This window comes from Lampetra fluviatilis, chromosome 72 (genome assembly GCF_964198595.1).
Source record: "Lampetra fluviatilis chromosome 72, kcLamFluv1.1, whole genome shotgun sequence".
Lineage (NCBI taxonomy): Eukaryota > Metazoa > Chordata > Hyperoartia > Petromyzontiformes > Petromyzontidae > Lampetra > Lampetra fluviatilis.
Genome location: NC_136346.1, coordinates 3,267,214 through 3,280,882, shown reverse-complemented (window position 1 = coordinate 3,280,882; position 13,669 = coordinate 3,267,214). Strand labels below are relative to the sequence as shown.

The following is a 13,669-nucleotide window of genomic DNA, read 5'->3' as shown; positions in this document are numbered from 1 at the left end:
ACCCACTCACCCACCCACCCACTCACCCACCCACCCACTCACCCACTCACTCACTCACTCACTCACTCACTCACTCACTCACTCACTCACTCACCCACCCACTCACCCACCCACTCACCCACCCACCCACTCACTCACCCACGCACCCACCCACTCACTCACCCACCCACCCACCCACTCACCCACCCACTCACCCACCCACCCACTCACCCACTCACTCACCCACTCAGCCACCCACTCAGCCACCCACCCACTCACCCACCCACTCACCCACCCACTCACCCACTCACCCACCCACCCACCCACTCACTCACCCACTCACTCACCGACTCACCCACTATAGACTCAGCACTGCCATAGACTCAACACTGCCCATAGACTCAGCACTACCCATAGACTCAACACTGCCATAGACTCAGCACTGCCCATAGACTCAACACTGCCCATAGACTCAACACTGCCCATAGACTCAACACTGCCATAGACTCAGCACTGCCCATAGACTCAGCACTGCACCATAGACTCAACACTGCCCATAGACTCAACACTGCCCATTGACTCCACACTGCACAATAGACTCGACCCTGCCCATAGACTCAACCCTGCCCATAGATTCAACACTACCCATAGACTCAACAACGCACCATAGACTCAACACTGCCCATAGACTCAGCACTACCCACAGACTCAGCACTGCCCATGGTTAGTGGGTGGGTGGGTGAGTGGGTGGGTGAGTGGGTTAGTGGGTGGGTTAGTGGGTGGGTGAGTGGGTGGGTGAGTGGGTGGGTAAGTGGGTGGGTGGCTGAGTGGGTGAGTGAGTGGGTGAGTGAGTGGGTGGGTGAGTGGGTGGGTGAGTGGGTGGGTGAGTGGGTGAGTGGGTGGGTGAGTGGGTGAGTGGGTGGGTGAGTGGGTGAATGGGTGCGTGAGTGGGTGGGTGAGTGGCTGGGTGAGTGGCTGGGTGAGTGGCTGTGTGAGTGGGTGGGTGAGTGGGTGAGTGGGTGGCTGGGTGAGTGGGTGAGTGGGTGGGTGAGTGGGTGAGTGGGTGGATGAGTGGGTGGGTGAGTGACTGGGTGGATGGGTGAGTGGGTGGGTGAGTGGGTGGGTGTGTGAGTGGGTGAGTGGGTGGGTGAGTGGGTGGGTGAGTGGGTGGGTGGATGAGTGGGTGGGTGAGTGAGTGGGTGGATGGGTGAGTGGGTGGGTGAGTGGGTGTGTGAGTGGGTGAGTGGGTGGGTGAGTGGGTGAGTGGGTGGGTGAGTGGGTAAGTGGGTGGGTGAGTGGGTGGGTGAGTTGGTGAGTGGGTGGGTGAGTGGGTGGGTGAATGGGTGGATGAGTGGGTGGGTGAGTGATTGGGTGGGTGAGTGAGTGAGTGAGTGGGTGATTGAGTGGGTGAGTGGGTGGGTGAGTGGGTGGGCGAGTTAGTGGGTGAGTGAGTGGGTGAGTGTGTGAGTGAGTGGGTGGGTGAGTGGGTGAGTCGGTGAGTGAGTGGGTGAGTGAGTGGGTGGGTGAGTGGGTGGGTGGGTGAGTGAGTGGGTGAGTGGGTGGGTGGGTGGGTGAGTGAGTGGGTGAGTGAGTGGGTGAGTGGGTGGGTGAGTGGGTGAGTTAGTGGGTGAGTGAGTGGATGAGTGGGTGGGTGAGTGGGTGGGTGAGTGGGTGGGTGAGTTAGTGGGTGAGTGAGTGTGTGGGTGAGTGGGTGAGTTGGTGAGTGAGTGGGTGAGTGAGTGGGTGAGTGGGTGGGTGAGTGGTTGGGTGAGTGAGTGGGTGGGTGAGTGAGTGGGTGGGTGAGTGGGTGAGTGAGTGGGCGAGTGGGTGGGTGAATGGGTGGGTGAGTGGGTGGGTGAGTGGGTGGGTGGATGAGTGGGTGGATGAGTGAGTGGGTGGATGGGTGAGTGGGTGGGTGAGTGGGTGGGTGTGTGAGTGGGTACGTGGGTGGGTGAGTGGGTGAGTGGGTGGGTGAGTAGGTGAGTGGGTGGGTGAGTGGGTGGGTGAGTTGGTGGGTGAGTGGGTGGAAGAGTGGGTGGGTGAGTGGGTGGGTGAGTGGGTGGATGAGTGGGTGGGTGAGTGATTGGGTGGATGAGTGAGTGGGTGAGTGGGTGAGTGAGTGAGTGAGTGGGTGGGTGAGTGGGTGGGCGAGTTAGTGGGTGAGTGAGTGGGTGAGTGTGTGAGTGAGTGGGTGGGTGAGTCGGTGAGTGAGTGGGTGAGTGAGTGGGTGGGTGGGTGAGTGGGTGAGTGGGTGGGTGAGTGAGTGGGTGAGTGGGTGGGTGAGTCGGTGAGTGAGTGGGTGAGTGGGTGGGTGAGTGGGTGAGTGGGTGGGTGAGTGGGTGGGCGAGTTAGTGGGTGAGTGAGTGGGTAGGCGAGTTAGTGGGTGAGTGAGTGGGTGAGTGTGTGAGTGAGTGGGTGGGTGGGTGGGTGAGTGGGTGAGTGGGCGGGTGAGTGGGTGGGCGAGTTAGTGGGTGAGTGGGTGAGTCGGTGAGTGAGTGGGTGAGTGAGTGGGTGGGTGGGTGAGTGGGTGGGTGAGTGAGTGAGTGGGTGAGTGGGTGGGTGGGCGAGTGGGTGGGTGAGTGGGTGGTTGAGTGGGTGAGTGAGTGGGTGGGTGAGTTAGTGGGTGAGTGAGTGGATGAGTGGGTGGGTGAGTGGGTGGGTGAGTGGGTGGGTGAGTGGGTGGGTGGATGAGTGGGTGGGTGAGTGATTGGGTGAGTGGGTGGGTGAGTGAGTGAGTGGGTGAGTTAGTGGGTGAGTGAGTGGGTGAGTGGGTGAGTGAGTGGTTGAGTCGGTGAGTGAGTGGGTGAGTGGGTGGGTGAGTGGGTGGGTGAGTGGGTGGGTGAGTGGGTTGGTGAGTGGGTTAGTGGGTGGGTGAGTGGGTGGGTGAGTGGGTGGGTGAGTGGGTGGGTGGCTGAGTGGGTGAGTGAGTGGGTGAGTGGGTGGGTGAGTGGGTGGGTGAGTGGGTGGGTGAGTGGGTGGGTGAGTGGCTGGGTGAGTGGCTGGGTGAGTGGCTGGGTGAGTGGGTGGGTGAGTGGGTGAGTGGGTGGGTGAGTGGGTGAGTGGGTGGGTGAGTGGGTGGATGACTGGGTGGGTGAGTGACTGGGTGGATGGGTGAGTGGGTGGGTGAGTGGGTGGGTGTGTGAGTGGGTGAGTGGGTGGGTGAGTGGGTGAGTGGGTGGGTGGATGAGTGGGTGGGTGAGTGAGTGGGTGGATGGGTGGGTGAGTGGGTGGGTGAGTGGGTGAGTGGGTGGGTGAGTGGGTGGGTGAGTGGGTGGGTGAGCGGGTGAGTGGGTGGGTGAGTGGGTAAGTGGGTGGGTGAGTGGGTGGGTGAGTTGGTGAGTGGGTGGGTGAGTGGGTGGGTGAGTGGGTGGGTGGATGAGTGGGTGGGTGAGTGATTGGGTGGGTGGGTGGGTGAGTGAGTGAGTGGGTGAGTGAGTGGGTGAGTGAGTGAGTGGGTGAGTGAGTGGGTGAATGGGTGGGTGAGTGGGTGGGCGAGTTAATGGGTGAGTGAGTGGGTGAGTGAGTGGGTGGGTGAGTGGGTGAGTCGGTGAGTGAGTGGGTGAGTGAGTGGGTGGGTGAGTGGGTGGGTGAGTTGGTGGGTGAGTGAGTGGGTGAGTGGGTGAGTGAGTGGGCGAGTGGGTGGGTGAATGGGTGGGTGAGTGGGTGGGTGAGTGGGTGGGTGGATGAGTGGGTGGATGAGTGAGTGGGTGGATGGGTGAGTGAGTGGGTGAGTGGGTGGGTGTGTGAGTGGGTGAGTGGGTGGGTGAGTGGGTGGGTGAGTGGGTGGGTGAGTTGGTGGGTGAGTGGGTGGGTGAGTGGGTGGGTGAGTGGGTGGATGAGTGGGTGGGTGAGTGATTGGGTGGGTGAGTGAGTGAGTGGGTGAGTGGGTGGGTGAGTGGGTGGGCGAGTTAGTGGGTGAGTGAGTGGGTGAGTGTGTGAGTGAGTGGGTGGGTGAGTCGGTGAGTGAGTGGGTGAGTGGGTGAGTGAGTGGGTGAGTGGGTGAGTGGGTGAGAGGGTGGGTGAGTGGGTGGGCGAGTTAGTGGGTGAGTGAGTGTGTGAGTGTGTGAGTGAGCGGGTGGGTGGGTGAGTGGGTGAGTGGGTGAGTGGGTGGGTGAGTGGGTGGGCGAGTTAGTGGGTGAGTGAGTGGGTGAGTGTGTGAGTGAGTGGGTGGGTGAGTGGGTGAATCGGTGAGTGAGTGGGTGAGTGAGTGGGTGGGTGGGTGAGTGGGTGAGTGGGTGGGTGAGTGGGTGGGTGGGTGGGTGAGTGAGTGAGTGGGTGGGTGGGTGAGTGGGTGGGTGAGTGGGTGGGTGAGTGGGTGGGTGAGTTAGTGGGTGAGTGAGTGGATGAGTGGGTGGGTGAGTCAGTGGGTGGGTGAGTGGGTGGGTGAGTGGGTGGGTGAGTGGGTGGGTGGATGAGTGGGTGGGTGAGTGATTGGGTGGGTGAGTGATTGGGTGGGTGGGTGAGTGGGTGGGTGGGTGGGTGAGTGAGTGAGTGGGTGAGTGGGTGGGTGAGTTAGTGGGTGAGTGAGTGGGTGGGTGAGTGGGTGAGTCGGTGAGTGAGTGGGTGAGTGGGTGGGTGAGAGGGTGGGTGAGTGGGTGGGTGAGTGGGTTGGTGAGTGGGTGGGTGAGTTGGTGGGTGAGTGAGTGGGTGAGTGAGTGGGTGAGTGGGTGGGTGAGTGACTGGGTGGATGGGTGAGTGGGTGGGTGAGTGGGTGTGTGAGTGGGTGAGTGGGTGGGTGAGTGGGTGGGTGAGTGGGTGGGTGGATGAGTGGGTGGGTGAGTGGGTGGATGGGTGGGTGGGTGAGTGGGTGGGTGTGTGAGTGGGTGAGTGGGTGGGTGAGTGGGTGAGTGAGTGGGTGGGTGAGTGGGTGAGTTGGTGAGTGGGTGGGTGAGTGGGTGGGTGAGTGGGTGGGCGAGTTAGTGGGTGAGTGAGTGGGTGAGTGTGTGAGTGAGTGGGTGGGTGAGTGGGTGAGTCGGTGAGTGAGTGGGTGAGTGAGTGGGTGGGTGAGTGGGTGGGTGAGTTGGTGGGTGAGTGAGTGGGTGAGTGGGTGAGTGAGTGGGTGAGTGTGTGAGTGAGTGGGTGGGTGAGTGGGTGAGTCGGTGAGTGAGTGGGTGAGTGAGTGGGTGGGTGAGTGGGTGGGTGAGTTGGTGGGTGAGTGAGTGGGTGAGTGGGTGAGTGAGTGGGCGAGTGGGTGGGTGAATGGGTGGGTGAGTGGGTGGGTGAGTGGGTGTGTGGATGAGTGGGTGGATGAGTGAGTGGGTGGATGGGTGAGTGGGTGGGTGAGTGGGTGGGTGTGTGAGTGGGTGAGTGGGTGGGTGAGTGGGTGGGTGAGTGGGTGAGTGGGTGGGTGAGTTGGTGGGTGAGTGGGTGGATGAGTGGGTGGGTGAGTGATTGGGAGGGTGAGTGAGTGAGTGGGTGAGTGGGTGAGTGGGTGGGTGAGTGGGTGGGCGAGTTAGTAGGTGAGTGAGTGGGTGAGTGTGTGAGTGAGTGGGTGGGTGAGTCGGTGAGTGAGTGGGTGAGTGGGTGAGTGGGTGGGTGAGTGGGTGAGTGGGTGAGAGGGTGGGTGAGTGGGTGGGCGAGTTAGTGGGTGAGTGAGTGTGTGAGTGTGTGAGTGAGTGGGTGGGTGGGTGAGTGGGTGAGTGGGTGGGTGAGTGGGTGGGCGAGTTAGTGGGTGAGTGAGTGGGTGAGTGTGTGAGTGAGTGGGTGGGTGAGTGGGTGAGTCGGTGAGTGAGTGGGTGAGTGAGTGGGTGGGTGGGTGAGTGGGTGAGTGGGTGGGTGGGTGGGTGGGTGGGTGAGTGAGTGAGTGGGTGGGTGGGTGAGTGGGTGGGTGAGTGGGTGGGTGAGTGGGTGGGTGAGTTAGTGGGTGAGTGAGTGGATGAGTGGGTGGGTGAGTCAGTGGGTGGGTGAGTGGGTGGGTGAGTGGGTGGGTGAGTGGGTGGGTGGATGAGTGGGTGGGTGAGTGATTGGGTGGGTGAGTGATTGGGTGGGTGGGTGAGTGGGTGGGTGGGTGAGTGAGTGGGTGAGTGGGTGGGTGAGTTAGTGGGTGAGTGAGTGGGTGAGTGGGTGGGTGAGTGGGTGAGTCGGTGAGTGAGTGGGTGAGTGGGTGGGTGAGTGGGTGGGTGAGTGGGTGGGTGAGTGGGTGGGTGAGTGGGTGGGTGAGCGGGTGAGTGGGTGGGTGAGTGGGTAAGTGGGTGGGTGAGTGGGTGGGTGAGTTGGTGAGTGGGTGGGTGAGTGGGTGGGTGAGTGGGTGGGTGGATGAGTGGGTGGGTGAGTGATTGGGTGGGTGGGTGAGTGAGTGAGTGGGTGAGTGGGTGAGTGAGTGAGTGGGTGAGTGAGTGGGTGAATGGGTGGGTGAGTGGGTGGGCGAGTTAGTGGGTGAGTGAGTGGGTGAGTGTGTGAGTGAGTGGGTGGGTGAGTGGGTGAGTCGGTGAGTGAGTGGGTGAGTGAGTGGGTGGGTGAGTGGGTGGCTGAGTTGGTGGGTGAGTGAGTGGGTGAGTGGGTGAGTGAGTGGGCGAGTGGGTGGGTGAATGGGTGGGTGAGTGGGTGGGTGAGTGGGTGGGTGGATGAGTGGGTGGATGAGTGAGTGGGTGGATGGGTGAGTGAGTGGGTGAGTGGGTGGGTGTGTGAGTGGGTGAGTGAGTGGGTGGGAGAGTGGGTGAGTGGGTGGGTGAGTTGGTGGGTGAGTGGGTGGGTGAGTGGGTGGGTGAGTGGGTGGATGAGTGGGTGGGTGAGTGATTGGGTGGGTGAGTGAGTGAGTGGGTGAGTGGGTGAGTGGGTGGGTGAGTGGGTGGGCGAGTTAGTGGGTGAGTGAGTGGGTGAGTGTGTGAGTGAGTGGGTGGGTGAGTCGGTGAGTGAGTGGGTGAGTGGGTGAGTGAGTGGGTGAGTGGGTGAGTGGGTGAGAGGGTGGGTGAGTGGGTGGGCGAGTTAGTGGGTGAGTGAGTGTGTGAGTGTGTGAGTGAGCGGGTGGGTGGGTGAGTGGGTGAGTGGGTGGGTGAGTGGGTGGGCGAGTTAGTGGGTGAGTGAGTGGGTGAGTGTGTGAGTGAGTGGGTGGGTGAGTGGGTGAGTCGGTGAGTGAGTGGGTGAGTGAGTGGGTGGGTGGGTGAGTGGGTGGGTGGGTGGGTGGGTGGGTGAGTGGGTGAGTGGGTGGGTGAGTGGGTGGGTGGGTGAGTGAGTGAGTGAGTGGGTGGGTGGGTGGGTGAGTGGGTGGGTGAGTGGGTGGGTGAGTGGGTGGGTGAGTTAGTGGGTGAGTGAGTGGATGAGTGGGTGGGTGAGTCAGTGGGTGGGTGAGTGGGTGGGTGAGTGGGTGGGTGAGTGGGTGGGTGGATGAGTGGGTGGGTGAGTGATTGGGTGGGTGAGTGATTGGGTGGGTGGGTGAGTGGGTGGGTGGGTGGGTGAGTGAGTGAGTGGGTGAGTGGGTGGGTGAGTTAGTGGGTGAGTGAGTGGGTGAGTGGGTGGGTGAGTCGGTGAGTGAGTGGGTGAGTGGGTGGGTGAGTGGGTGGGTGAGTGGGTGGGTGAGTGGGTTGGTGAGTGGGTGGGTGAGTTGGTGGGTGAGTGAGTGGGTGAGTGAGTGGGTGAGTGAGTGGGTGAGTGGGTGGGTGAGTGACTGGGTGGATGGGTGAGTGGGTGGGTGAGTGGGTGTGTGAGTGGGTGAGTGGGTGGGTGAGTGGGTGGGTGAGTGGGTGGGTGGATGAGTGGGTGGGTGAGTGGGTGGATGGGTGGGTGGGTGAGTGGGTGTGTGAGTGGGTGAGTGGGTGGGTGAGTGGGTGAGTGAGTGGGTGAGTGGGTGGGTGAGTGGGTAAGTGGGTGGGTGAGTGAGTGGGTGAGTGGGTGGGTGAGTCGGTGAGTGAGTGGGTGAGTGGGTGGGTGAGTGGGTGAGTGGGTGGGTGAGTGGGTGGGCGAGTTAGTGGGTGAGTGAGTGGGTAGGCGAGTTAGTGGGTGAGTGAGTGGGTGAGTGTGTGAGTGAGTGGGTGGGTGGGTGGGTGAGTGGGTGAGTGGGCGGGTGAGTGGGTGGGCGAGTTAGTGGGTGAGTGGGTGAGTCGGTGAGTGAGTGGGTGAGTGAGTGGGTGGGTGGGTGGGTGAGTGGGTGGGTGAGTGGGTGGGTGAGCGGGTGAGTGGGTGGGTGAGTGGGTAAGTGGGTGGGTGAGTGGGTGGGTGAGTTGGTGAGTGGGTGGGTGAGTGGGTGGGTGAGTGGGTGGGTGGATGAGTGGGTGGGTGAGTGATTGGGTGGGTGGGTGAGTGAGTGAGTGGGTGAGTGGGTGAGTGAGTGAGTGGGTGAGTGAGTGGGTGAATGGGTGGGTGAGTGGGTGGGCGAGTTAGTGGGTGAGTGAGTGGGTGAGTGTGTGAGTGAGTGGGTGGGTGAGTGGGTGAGTCGGTGAGTGAGTGGGTGAGTGAGTGGGTGGGTGAGTGGGTGGCTGAGTTGGTGGGTGAGTGAGTGGGTGAGTGGGTGAGTGAGTGGGCGAGTGGGTGGGTGAATGGGTGGGTGAGTGGGTGGGTGAGTGGGTGGGTGGATGAGTGGGTGGATGAGTGAGTGGGTGGATGGGTGAGTGAGTGGGTGAGTGGGTGGGTGTGTGAGTGGGTGAGTGAGTGGGTGGGAGAGTGGGTGAGTGGGTGGGTGAGTTGGTGGGTGAGTGGGTGGGTGAGTGGGTGGGTGAGTGGGTGGATGAGTGGGTGGGTGAGTGATTGGGTGGGTGAGTGAGTGAGTGGGTGAGTGGGTGAGTGGGTGGGTGAGTGGGTGGGCGAGTTAGTGGGTGAGTGAGTGGGTGAGTGTGTGAGTGAGTGGGTGGGTGAGTCGGTGAGTGAGTGGGTGAGTGGGTGAGTGAGTGGGTGAGTGGGTGAGTGGGTGAGAGGGTGGGTGAGTGGGTGGGCGAGTTAGTGGGTGAGTGAGTGTGTGAGTGTGTGAGTGAGCGGGTGGGTGGGTGAGTGGGTGAGTGGGTGGGTGAGTGGGTGGGCGAGTTAGTGGGTGAGTGAGTGGGTGAGTGTGTGAGTGAGTGGGTGGGTGAGTGGGTGAGTCGGTGAGTGAGTGGGTGAGTGGGTGAGTGGGTGGGTGAGTGGGTGAGTGGGTGAGAGGGTGGGTGAGTGGGTGGGCGAGTTAGTGGGTGAGTGAGTGTGTGAGTGTGTGAGTGAGTGGGTGGGTGGGTGAGTGGGTGAGTGGGTGGGTGAGTGGGTGGGCGAGTTAGTGGGTGAGTGAGTGGGTGAGTGTGTGAGTGAGTGGGTGGGTGAGTGGGTGAGTCGGTGAGTGAGTGGGTGAGTGAGTGGGTGGGTGGGTGAGTGGGTGAGTGGGTGGGTGGGTGGGTGGGTGAGTGAGTGAGTGGGTGGGTGGGTGAGTGGGTGGGTGAGTGGGTGGGTGAGTGGGTGGGTGAGTTAGTGGGTGAGTGAGTGGATGAGTGGGTGGGTGAGTCAGTGGGTGGGTGAGTGGGTGGGTGAGTGGGTGGGTGAGTGGGTGGGTGGATGAGTGGGTGGGTGAGTGATTGGGTGGGTGAGTGATTGGGTGGGTGGGTGAGTGGGTGGGTGGGTGAGTGAGTGGGTGAGTGGGTGGGTGAGTTAGTGGGTGAGTGAGTGGGTGAGTGGGTGGGTGAGTGGGTGAGTCGGTGAGTGAGTGGGTGAGTGGGTGGGTGAGTGGGTGGGTGAGTGGGTGGGTGAGTGGGTGGGTGAGTGGGTGGGTGAGCGGGTGAGTGGGTGGGTGAGTGGGTAAGTGGGTGGGTGAGTGGGTGGGTGAGTTGGTGAGTGGGTGGGTGAGTGGGTGGGTGAGTGGGTGGGTGGATGAGTGGGTGGGTGAGTGATTGGGTGGGTGGGTGAGTGAGTGAGTGGGTGAGTGGGTGAGTGAGTGAGTGGGTGAGTGAGTGGGTGAATGGGTGGGTGAGTGGGTGGGCGAGTTAGTGGGTGAGTGAGTGGGTGAGTGTGTGAGTGAGTGGGTGGGTGAGTGGGTGAGTCGGTGAGTGAGTGGGTGAGTGAGTGGGTGGGTGAGTGGGTGGCTGAGTTGGTGGGTGAGTGAGTGGGTGAGTGGGTGAGTGAGTGGGCGAGTGGGTGGGTGAATGGGTGGGTGAGTGGGTGGGTGAGTGGGTGGGTGGATGAGTGGGTGGATGAGTGAGTGGGTGGATGGGTGAGTGAGTGGGTGAGTGGGTGGGTGTGTGAGTGGGTGAGTGAGTGGGTGGGAGAGTGGGTGAGTGGGTGGGTGAGTTGGTGGGTGAGTGGGTGGGTGAGTGGGTGGGTGAGTGGGTGGATGAGTGGGTGGGTGAGTGATTGGGTGGGTGAGTGAGTGAGTGGGTGAGTGGGTGAGTGGGTGGGTGAGTGGGTGGGCGAGTTAGTGGGTGAGTGAGTGGGTGAGTGTGTGAGTGAGTGGGTGGGTGAGTCGGTGAGTGAGTGGGTGAGTGGGTGAGTGAGTGGGTGAGTGGGTGAGTGGGTGAGAGGGTGGGTGAGTGGGTGGGCGAGTTAGTGGGTGAGTGAGTGTGTGAGTGTGTGAGTGAGCGGGTGGGTGGGTGAGTGGGTGAGTGGGTGGGTGAGTGGGTGGGCGAGTTAGTGGGTGAGTGAGTGGGTGAGTGTGTGAGTGAGTGGGTGGGTGAGTGGGTGAGTCGGTGAGTGAGTGGGTGAGTGAGTGGGTGGGTGGGTGAGTGGGTGGGTGGGTGGGTGGGTGGGTGAGTGGGTGAGTGGGTGGGTGAGTGGGTGGGTGGGTGAGTGAGTGAGTGGGTGGGTGGGTGGGTGAGTGGGTGGGTGAGTGGGTGGGTGAGTGGGTGGGTGAGTTAGTGGGTGAGTGAGTGGATGAGTGGGTGGGTGAGTCAGTGGGTGGGTGAGTGGGTGGGTGAGTGGGTGGGTGAGTGGGTGGGTGGATGAGTGGGTGGGTGAGTGATTGGGTGGGTGAGTGATTGGGTGGGTGGGTGAGTGGGTGGGTGGGTGGGTGAGTGAGTGAGTGGGTGAGTGGGTGGGTGAGTTAGTGGGTGAGTGAGTGGGTGAGTGGGTGGGTGAGTCGGTGAGTGAGTGGGTGAGTGGGTGGGTGAGTGGGTGGGTGAGTGGGTGGGTGAGTGGGTTGGTGAGTGGGTGGGTGAGTTGGTGGGTGAGTGAGTGGGTGAGTGAGTGGGTGAGTGAGTGGGTGAGTGGGTGGGTGAGTGACTGGGTGGATGGGTGAGTGGGTGGGTGAGTGGGTGTGTGAGTGGGTGAGTGGGTGGGTGAGTGGGTGGGTGAGTGGGTGGGTGGATGAGTGGGTGGGTGAGTGGGTGGATGGGTGGGTGGGTGAGTGGGTGTGTGAGTGGGTGAGTGGGTGGGTGAGTGGGTGAGTGAGTGGGTGAGTGGGTGGGTGAGTGGGTAAGTGGGTGGGTGAGTGAGTGGGTGAGTGGGTGGGTGAGTCGGTGAGTGAGTGGGTGAGTGGGTGGGTGAGTGGGTGAGTGGGTGGGTGAGTGGGTGGGCGAGTTAGTGGGTGAGTGAGTGGGTAGGCGAGTTAGTGGGTGAGTGAGTGGGTGAGTGTGTGAGTGAGTGGGTGGGTGGGTGGGTGAGTGGGTGAGTGGGCGGGTGAGTGGGTGGGCGAGTTAGTGGGTGAGTGGGTGAGTCGGTGAGTGAGTGGGTGAGTGAGTGGGTGGGTGGGTGGGTGAGTGGGTGGGTGAGTGGGTGGGTGAGCGGGTGAGTGGGTGGGTGAGTGGGTAAGTGGGTGGGTGAGTGGGTGGGTGAGTTGGTGAGTGGGTGGGTGAGTGGGTGGGTGAGTGGGTGGGTGGATGAGTGGGTGGGTGAGTGATTGGGTGGGTGGGTGAGTGAGTGAGTGGGTGAGTGGGTGAGTGAGTGAGTGGGTGAGTGAGTGGGTGAATGGGTGGGTGAGTGGGTGGGCGAGTTAGTGGGTGAGTGAGTGGGTGAGTGTGTGAGTGAGTGGGTGGGTGAGTGGGTGAGTCGGTGAGTGAGTGGGTGAGTGAGTGGGTGGGTGAGTGGGTGGCTGAGTTGGTGGGTGAGTGAGTGGGTGAGTGGGTGAGTGAGTGGGCGAGTGGGTGGGTGAATGGGTGGGTGAGTGGGTGGGTGAGTGGGTGGGTGGATGAGTGGGTGGATGAGTGAGTGGGTGGATGGGTGAGTGAGTGGGTGAGTGGGTGGGTGTGTGAGTGGGTGAGTGAGTGGGTGGGAGAGTGGGTGAGTGGGTGGGTGAGTTGGTGGGTGAGTGGGTGGGTGAGTGGGTGGGTGAGTGGGTGGATGAGTGGGTGGGTGAGTGATTGGGTGGGTGAGTGAGTGAGTGGGTGAGTGGGTGAGTGGGTGGGTGAGTGGGTGGGCGAGTTAGTGGGTGAGTGAGTGGGTGAGTGTGTGAGTGAGTGGGTGGGTGAGTCGGTGAGTGAGTGGGTGAGTGGGTGAGTGAGTGGGTGAGTGGGTGAGTGGGTGAGAGGGTGGGTGAGTGGGTGGGCGAGTTAGTGGGTGAGTGAGTGTGTGAGTGTGTGAGTGAGCGGGTGGGTGGGTGAGTGGGTGAGTGGGTGGGTGAGTGGGTGGGCGAGTTAGTGGGTGAGTGAGTGGGTGAGTGTGTGAGTGAGTGGGTGGGTGAGTGGGTGAGTCGGTGAGTGAGTGGGTGAGTGAGTGGGTGGGTGGGTGAGTGGGTGGGTGGGTGGGTGGGTGAGTGGGTGAGTGGGTGGGTGAGTGGGTGGGTGGGTGAGTGAGTGAGTGGGTGGGTGGGTGGGTGAGTGGGTGGGTGAGTGGGTGGGTGAGTGGGTGGGTGAGTTAGTGGGTGAGTGAGTGGATGAGTGGGTGGGTGAGTCAGTGGGTGGGTGAGTGGGTGGGTGAGTGGGTGGGTGAGTGGGTGGGTGGATGAGTGGGTGGGTGAGTGATTGGGTGGGTGAGTGATTGGGTGGGTGGGTGAGTGGGTGGGTGGGTGGGTGAGTGAGTGAGTGGGTGAGTGGGTGGGTGAGTTAGTGGGTGAGTGAGTGGGTGAGTGGGTGGGTGAGTCGGTGAGTGAGTGGGTGAGTGGGTGGGTGAGTGGGTGGGTGAGTGGGTGGGTGAGTGGGTTGGTGAGTGGGTGGGTGAGTTGGTGGGTGAGTGAGTGGGTGAGTGAGTGGGTGAGTGAGTGGGTGAGTGGGTGGGTGAGTGACTGGGTGGATGGGTGAGTGGGTGGGTGAGTGGGTGTGTGAGTGGGTGAGTGGGTGGGTGAGTGGGTGGGTGAGTGGGTGGGTGGATGAGTGGGTGGGTGAGTGGGTGGATGGGTGGGTGGGTGAGTGGGTGTGTGAGTGGGTGAGTGGGTGGGTGAGTGGGTGAGTGAGTGGGTGAGTGGGTGGGTGAGTGGGTAAGTGGGTGGGTGAGTGAGTGGGTGAGTGGGTGGGTGAGTCGGTGAGTGAGTGGGTGAGTGGGTGGGTGAGTGGGTGAGTGGGTGGGTGAGTGGGTGGGCGAGTTAGTGGGTGAGTGAGTGGGTAGGCGAGTTAGTGGGTGAGTGAGTGGGTGAGTGTGTGAGTGAGTGGGTGGGTGGGTGGGTGAGTGGGTGAGTGGGCGGGTGAGTGGGTGGGCGAGTTAGTGGGTGAGTGGGTGAGTCGGTGAGTGAGTGGGTGAGTGAGTGGGTGGGTGGGTGAGTGGGTGGGTGAGTGAGTGAGTGGGTGAGTGGGTGGGTGGGCGAGTGGGTGGGTGAGTGGGTGGTTGAGTGGGTGAGTGAGTGGGTGGGTGAGTTAGTGGGTGAGTGAGTGGATGAGTGGGTGGGTGAGTGGGTGGGTGAGTGGGTGGGTGAGTGGGTGGGTGGATGAGTGGGTGGGTG

General features: G+C 61.9%; 1 protein-coding gene across 1 annotated transcript in view; it reads right to left on the bottom strand.

Annotated features, from left to right (window-relative positions):
* The window catches only part of LOC144953177 (uncharacterized), an 80,879-nt gene that overhangs the window by 9,596 nt on the left and 57,614 nt on the right, over positions 1-13,669 (bottom strand). The window lies entirely within an intron of this gene.